General features: G+C 39.9%; 1 protein-coding gene across 1 annotated transcript in view; it reads right to left on the bottom strand.

Moving 5' to 3' along the window:
- The window catches only part of KDM4C (lysine demethylase 4C), a 430,799-nt gene that overhangs the window by 43,563 nt on the left and 378,890 nt on the right, over positions 1-8,346 (bottom strand). The window lies entirely within an intron of this gene.

Here is an 8,346-nt window from a genome sequence, read left to right on the forward strand (position 1 = left end):
TTTTGTGCATAATCTTTACTGCAATGGTGGTGTATACTGATTTTTCCTGCTCTACCACCCTATCCACATTTATTACTTAGTTGACATTTGGTAAGCAGGAGTCGCCCATATTTCCCTGCACCCATCCATCCATCCATCCATCCAACCATCCATCCATCCATCCATCCATCTGTCCATCTGTCTTTATTCATTGTCATTATGGGCTGATGAATTCCTCCGCCCCAGTTGTTTATAATTCATACTTTACTTTATTATTTTGGTGTTCAAACTGTCCCAGATTTGACCAATAAGAGCCCCCTTCTGGTTCTTGTGATCTTTCTTTTTTTTTTCCTTTCTTTCTTTTTTTTTTTTTTTTTACCTGCAGTTCCTTACTATCTTGTCTGATAAGATGTTTCAGGATCATCTTGCACCAGTCCTGAAATTAGCCATTGCAGGAGTATAGTTCAGTTCAGAGGGGCAGTGACATTAGAAACTCAGGTACAGGTGCTTAGGTATGCTCTTATTACAGGAGTATCTTTGATTCTCAGTTGTTCCAGCAGATGGAACAATGAAATACATGCATTTAACATGTGCATATTTATGTGCATAAATACACACATGCATATATCAATTTGCCACAAACACACATATATTGGAAATCACCAGTTCAGAGTGATATCCCTATTCATCCCTGCAGGTTCTTTCTTGCCTCCCTCTATTCCGTATTTGTATCTTCATCCTTTTTCAGTGAAAACGGGTTGGCTTCTACAATATAAACCCATTTACTCATTTGCTCAATCCCTAAATACACCGAAGTAATTTTTAAGACCTGTAGGAGAGCTGTAGTAATAGTTTTAGACTAGAAAAACTAACACATATGACAGTTCATCTTATTTTAAATTAAAATTAAGGCTCAAGTTCAATTACCAGCTCATACTGATAACAGCTAGGTTGCAGTCCTTTCCTAAGAATATGGGCGGCCGGGCACGGTGGCTCAAGCCTGTAATCCCAGCACTTTGGGAGGCCGAGGCGGGGGGATCACGGGAGGCTCAGGGAGATCGAGACCATCCTGGCCCTAACACGGCTGAAACCCCGTTCTCTACTAAAAAAATACAAAAAACTAGCAGGCGACCGGTGGCGGCCCGGCCTGTAGTCCCAGCTACTCGGGAGGCCTGGAGGCAGGAGAATGGCGTTAAACCCGGGAGGCCCGGAGTTTGCAGGGTGAGCCTGAGATCTGGCACTGCCACTCCAGCCTGAGGTGACAGGAGCGAGACTCCTTCTCAAAAAAAAAAAAAAAAAAAAGAATATGGGCATGTAGACTCCATCTTTATTTTCTCCCTCTCCCTATTCTCCTTCCACACATATTCCTGCCATCCTTATGGGTTGTAGACTCCATCTTTATTTATTTTCTCCCTGTCCCTATTCTCCTTCCACACATATTCCTGCCATCCTATAAAACCATGTGTAGGCCTCAGGGTATACACATCATGCTAAGGAAACATAAGACTTAAGAACAAATGACTTCTCTCAGAAATACTTGGCAGAGTGATTGGCACATATTAAGTGCTCTAGAAATGTTAGCTTGATGTGTTTTGGGTTGTTTGTTTTGATTTTCAAGATAAGGCTATAGTCCCTGTTCCCCTTTCAGGAACTCCTACAAAGCCCGTACCTACTAGGAAGAGACTGCAGTCAATATCTAATGCCAAAGTCTACTCTCAAGACTGGATCTTCTTTATACCAGCCTCAAAGGCTCATGCATCAACTCTGATTTGTTTGATGTCATGAGCTCTGACCTGCTGGGAAGGCCCTGAACCAAGCTCATGGGAAGGTCCAGGCCCTCATAATCCCCAAGGGACCAAAATTAGCCTGACGTGTCATCTGTACCTACAGGAAGCTGTGACTCATTAAACTCCAGTCTTGTCTTGCATGGATATTTAGAACACTCCTGGGAAATTCAGTTTATCATCATCCAGAATCACAAGTCAATTAGAGGCTTTGCTTTTGTTTCCCCCATGAATTTCAAAAAAGCTAAAACACACCTTGTAGTGTGCACAGTGTTATGCTTACTCTTTTTCTTCTAGAAACCAAACAAAGACATTCCCAGAGAGTCATTCATTGACTAATTTCCTCAACAGTCATCTATAGCTAGCCAGTGGGCACCAGATCTGGTGTTGGAGAGTCAAATATACAAAACCACTAAGGTTGTATCCCTGTTTCCTGGAACAGCCCTACACAGGTATGTGCCATGAAGCCACCTCACGGGTGGCGTGAGAGAAGACTAATGGAACACATTCCAGCATGCCAACTACAGCAGGACTCCTCATTCCTGGGCATACAGCAGTCAGAATTAGGGGAAAAACACAATCAAGGACAGAGTGATGGGCATGACCAAAGGCCCAGAAGCAGGAAGCAGCCATTCTGTTGTCGAACTGTAAGAGGTCTTGCTATGGTGTAGAAAGTAGGAGAAACTAGAGAAATGGCCTAGGGACCAGGGGTCAGGGCACTGGGAGTAGGGGAGAACAGTTCTTATGCCATCCTAGGGAGTCTAAATGTTACTCTGTGAACCTAGGAAGCCACTGAGGGGTTTAGATATAGAAGACAGGTGATCCAGGTCTGTATAGCCATAGACAAGGGGCTGGTGGAGCTTAAAGCGACAGTATAGTGGGAGATGAGGATCTGGAGAAAGGAACTGGGGACAAGAATGCTCATGATTTGGACAAAGGGGCAGGCCCCCTCCCGACAAACATCTTCGTAAGGGTCTCTAACCATCTCTGCCATCTAGTGTCCCACATACCTGACAGAACAAAAGGATACTTTCCTTCTTTCCTCCCTGAAATCATTCCCCAGTGATTACTGGGTTGCTTGGGAAATTTTTCTATACCTTTAGGTGTGGGTAGGTATGTAAACATTTGACAAAGCACAACAGTAAGAAGCCTGATTTGTATCACCATACTTGAAGTAGAAATCTTTAACAGCTAGGTGATAGTATTTAACATATACTGAGATAATTATGCAGTTTATGACTTTACCTCCATTCATTCCCTTTAAATATATCCAACCTTTTAAAGTAAGAGAATGACTTGGATGTAGTAATTAACATGAGTGGAGGCACAGCATGCAAGTGATGCGACTCCAAGATTGGGCCCGTGACAGCTACTTCAGGTTGTACAGGTTACAACTAACTCCAGGAGGCCACATTCACAACCTGTGTGGCCACAGACAGTGGCCCTGAGTGATGTGGATTAGGGATACACAGGCTTCATCTTGGCAGAACTTTCTTGCAGATGCTGCCCTCTCTGTCAAACTGAAACACAGTCATGGTCAGAAATACAAGCATTGTATTTTAATATGGTATTGGTTATTTAGTGTATATTCTGTTAAAATTGGAAGTTTTACTAAAAATTGTTTGCTCTCAAAGGGGACAATGTGTTGGGATTTGCATTCTAAGCTGATTACTCTTTCAAGCTGTGTGATCTTGGGGGTGTTACATAACCCTTGTCATCCTCAGCTTCAGTTTGGTCACCTGTGGAAGAAATTATACCTAAATCAAAGTTATGCTATAAAACAGGATGAAGCACAAAGGTTGCCTAGTCTCATCGGTAGCAGACTCTCAGCAAATCCTAACTGGCTTCATCTAGGAAATGAAGAACATACATGAGACCTTCAGCTCAGGCAAATCAACCACTTTCCTACAGTACCTGAGTCATTGGCATGGATGAGTGGGCAGTACCCTGACTTCACACTGACAAGGATCAATCCAGCCTCAAATCACTGCTGGGAAAACAATCTAGGCACCTACCCTTCACCTCACCCGCTCCAGCAGCCTCTGACTCTACTCTTGTCAAATTTAGGCACACGGCTATGGTCCCTAGGAAGGAAAGCATAATGTGGTCTCCTCTGCATCCCCAGGGCTCCCAGAGCCTTTGTTTACAACTCTCTTAAGACCCTGGCCACATGACTCTTTCAGTTACCATCCTTTTAATGACAGGGTAAACTCTGCGAATCAGTGCCAGAGCTTGTCTTTTTATCCAGAGAACTCAGCACGGTGTCTGTAACACTGTTCCTGACAGATGAACAGTGAATCAATGAATGGATGGATAAATGAGTGGGTGAGTGAATGTGTACAAATTTTCAAAATGGAAGAGGACAGAATTCCATCTGCTTCTGTCCAGAAAAGGGCAAAGAGAAGCAAACGGGCACTGTAGAGCGATATCCCTATTCATCCCTACAGGTTCTGTTTCTTTGGTTTCTCTTTCTTTGGCTGGGTGTGCATGTATGTGGGTAGGGGAAGGGAATAAAGAAGGTTTATGGTGAAATTCACACAGTCTGGAAAGTACAAGAGGCCAGCCAAGGGAAAAGGAAGGTGATGCAGGCTTTATAAGGAAGAGGCTGGTTCCAGATCACAACCATTTTTTTCCTGCTTAGAATATGAAATTTATGCAGATTGGCTGGTTAGAAAAATGGTCAGTATATAAATTAAATACACAACCTTCATCTAAATAAAAATTCTCAGAAACGTCAGGCAAGCCCATTTCACGAGGAGTACTAAGGGAAATGGATTATTTCATAATGCTATTTTGATAGGATTTCTGATTTATTTTGCAGGAAAATGTATTGATAAGCATACCCCATAACTGATTATATATCCTCAAAAATATTTCCTGTCAGAAAAGCCTAAGAATCTATTGATGTTAAGAATGTCATTTCTGATCAGAAAAGACAGGCGTCATGCGAGGGCATCCATCAGATTAAAGAAATGGCTATGGTGTTCTGAAGATTAGTGTGCAAGCTAAGGCTGTAAAACTTGAATTTTCTTTAATATGAACTAAGCAGAAATGAACAAACAGTAGCTTAAAAAAAATACATGTCATTTTTTAAAATGGTAGAGCCAGTTAGAGATGCTGGGGAGATGACCAAAATGTTAATTAAAAAGAAGTTATAGACATTCCATAAAAGCATAAATAATTCCTAGGAAAAATAACACATCTAGAGTTTCCAACGTATGTCCATATACATGAGGTAATCAAATTCTCCCAATAATTTTGTGAGGTAGTTTTTATTTTGAATAAATAGATGATGTAACATCTACTGACACTCTTGACAAAGTCAAGTGACTTTTCTAAGATCTCAGAACAGTTTAGAAGTAGTCTAGAGCAGTGCTCTCCCATGACACGGGATACAGTTTGGCTTTGTGTCCCCACCCAAAGCTCATGTGGAATTGGAATCCCCAGTATTGGAGGTGGGACCTGGTGGGAGGTGACTGGATCATGGCGGTGGTTTCTAATGGTTTAGCACCATCCCCCTAGTGCTGTCTTGTGATAGAGTTCTCATGCGATCTGGCTGTTTAAGTCTGTGTGTGTGTATAGCATCTCCCACTGCTATCTCTTCCTCCTGCTTGGACCATGTAAGATGAGCAGCTTCCCCTTCGTCTTCTACCATTATTGTAAGTTTTCTGAGGCCTCCCCATCCATGCTTCCTGTACACCTGCAGAAGTCAATTAAACCTCTTCTCTTTATAAATTACCCAGTCTCAGGTAGTTCTTTACAGCAATGTGAAAACAGACTAATACAACATGGGTGCTCCAGACCATCAACCAGAAGAATAAACATGAAAAGAAATGAGAGAGGAAATAAGCATGGGGAAAAAATGAGTGAAGAAGTAAAACCAACCAGGAAGTAAACACAGGAAAACATGAGCAAGGAAATAAAACCAAACAGGAAGTAAACACAGGAAAACATGAGCGAGGAAATAAAACCAACCAGGAAGTAACACCAATAGAATTCAAGTAGTGGCCTAAAGAAATTACATTTCCTTTTATTTATTTTTTTAAGCCTTCCATTGATTGAATGGGAGGTATTGCTCTAGATACTTGTTGAGGCAGTTCCCACATAAGATTTATTTACTTTCCCCAATACACCCAAAGGGTTGGATTAGTAACTTGGATTTGGAGCAGGTCTGGTGATAAAAATGCAGAATGTATATGCTCTCACTTTTCATCTACGTACACATATGTATACACACACGTACACTGTGGTAAATTTCCAAACTGCCCAAAAATCTTCACTCCTCCCCATTTCCACATCCCATGCATGTGACTTTGTAGTTCTCCCCATCAAGGACTGAAGTTTATTTCCCACCCTTTGAATCTGGGTTAGACTGTGGCTTAGCTTGCATTGGCCAAAAGAATACAGCAGAAGTAATGGTACACAAATTCATAGCCTTTTGTTCAAGAGGTCTTGAACACTTTTGCTTTCTCTCTAAGAACCTCAGACTCTGCTGTATGAACAAGCCCAAGCTACTCTGTTGGAGATGAGAGATCACACAGACCACAGGCAGTAAACATGCGAGAACCCAGTCAAGATCAGACAAGCTATTCTGCAGCTGACCACAGATGCATGACGCAGCATAGTTTAGACCAGAGAAGCCCTCAGCCAAGCCTAGCCTAAACTGATGACCTACAGAATCCTGAGCTAAATAGTTATCACTGGTTTAAACCACAATATCTTGTGATGATTTATCACTCAGATATGTATGCCTAGAAAAAAGGAACACTGGGAAAATCCATTACTAAAATGTTAGTAATGTATAAATCTGGGTAATGGGATTTATTTAGTACTTCTTTATGTGTTTCTCTGTATTTTTCATTGATTATATATTTAATAATTCCTGAAATACTAAATATAAAAAACTAAGAGTCCTTCCCATTTTTAAAAATTCCTTAAATATCAGCTAATCCATGTATAGTCAGAACTATTCAACTGATATGCTAAAACAAAACAAAACCAGCAACCAAATGAGTTAGGAAGAAAACATCATCTCCAACATTTATTCTTCAGTTCAGTAATCATGATGTAAGAAAGACGTGAGAGAATGAACACTTTGTAAAGTGAAATGATAAAATTTGGTCATAAAATTCATCTGACTTACCTACATCTCATATTTAAGGCAAATGTGATATAAGAAAAAATTGTACTTTTACTTTGTTTTTAATAATCACCACTGATTCCAAAGACATGTTGTTTCAATCAAATAAATAATTTCATTCTCAGGTTTGGGGCTGTATTAAGAAAAAAAATAATCAAGTCTTTTTGGAATTCATTACTATACCTGTCCTTCCCATCATACTAAGCCACCTCTAAGGGACAGCACTAATAATAAGATCCAATTGTTTAAATGTAGAAGAGTCTTCTCTCCACTGATACCATGCTGCCTTCAATCAGGTGTGAACTTGGAAATTACACAGGCCCTTGTAAGAAAACTCTCTAGCTTTCCTAAGACTACCAATGTTGAAATAAACAGCCAAATTTCAAACAAAGACAGCTAACTACCAATGATTACAACCTGAAGAAGGAGGAAAGTACATTCCTAACATCTGGACTGCTTCATCAAAGGCACAACAATATCCAAAAGGCTGACTTTAAAAAGTTGACAGCTAGCATTGAGAAAATCCAATGAAAAAAAATCATCATTCCTCGCCTGATGAGCATTCTACAGCAGTGAACTCTGAGCCAAAATGCCAAGAACAAGCTGTCAATCAATGCCAGGAGGAAAAGCAATACTAGGATGGCATGGGGTTAAAAAAAATGGCATTTAAATAAGAAATTACTAACGGCTCACCACAAATAAGGCACATTCCTAGGTGCTAAGAATAAAAATAAAATAATGAGAGAGTCCCTTCTCTCAAATAGTTCACATACTAGTAAGAGAGACAGACATGACTGACCATAATGCAAGGTATTAAGAGACCTCAGATCAGGGAAGGAAGAGGAGGCCCTCCAGAAAAGAAAATGCAGGTAAAGATCTGAACTAGGCCAGAGGTTGCCAGGAAGTACACATGCACCACCCCAGGAAGGCTGTTGGAATATGTACCAGGGACCTCTCTGGCTACTCTGTGAAGCCCTACTCAGAACTATGTTTTCGAATGCATAAAATAAACATAGAAGATTACAAACAATTATATTTAAAAAATAAACTTGTTTTCTTTTCTTTTTTGGTTCCCTGACCAGGAAGGAAAATAAATATGATTTTAAAATAATGCATTAAATACTAACATCCAAAGGTAGGTCTAACAACTATTAATATCCTGATTATAGAGTTGTTGATGAGCATAAATAATATTTTTAAAATTTCTGTTAAAATGGTAATATGATTTCCATCGTAGACAGTTATAGAAACTGTTAATGCAATCTCTGCCTATGCTCAAAATTGAGAGAACTGTTAAATTTGTGCTAGAATTAATGAAAGAAAATAGTATTTTTTCCCATTTTCTAAGACACAAATTTTTCTTCATAATAATTAAAAAGATTTTTTCACCTGGAATATTTAATGACACAGTAGCCAATCTTTTTTTTTTTTTTTTTTTTTTTA

This window comes from Rhinopithecus bieti, unplaced genomic scaffold (assembly GCF_001698545.2).
Source record: "Rhinopithecus bieti isolate Rb0 unplaced genomic scaffold, ASM169854v2 scaffold_42039, whole genome shotgun sequence".
NCBI classification, from domain to species: Eukaryota; Metazoa; Chordata; class Mammalia; order Primates; family Cercopithecidae; genus Rhinopithecus; species Rhinopithecus bieti.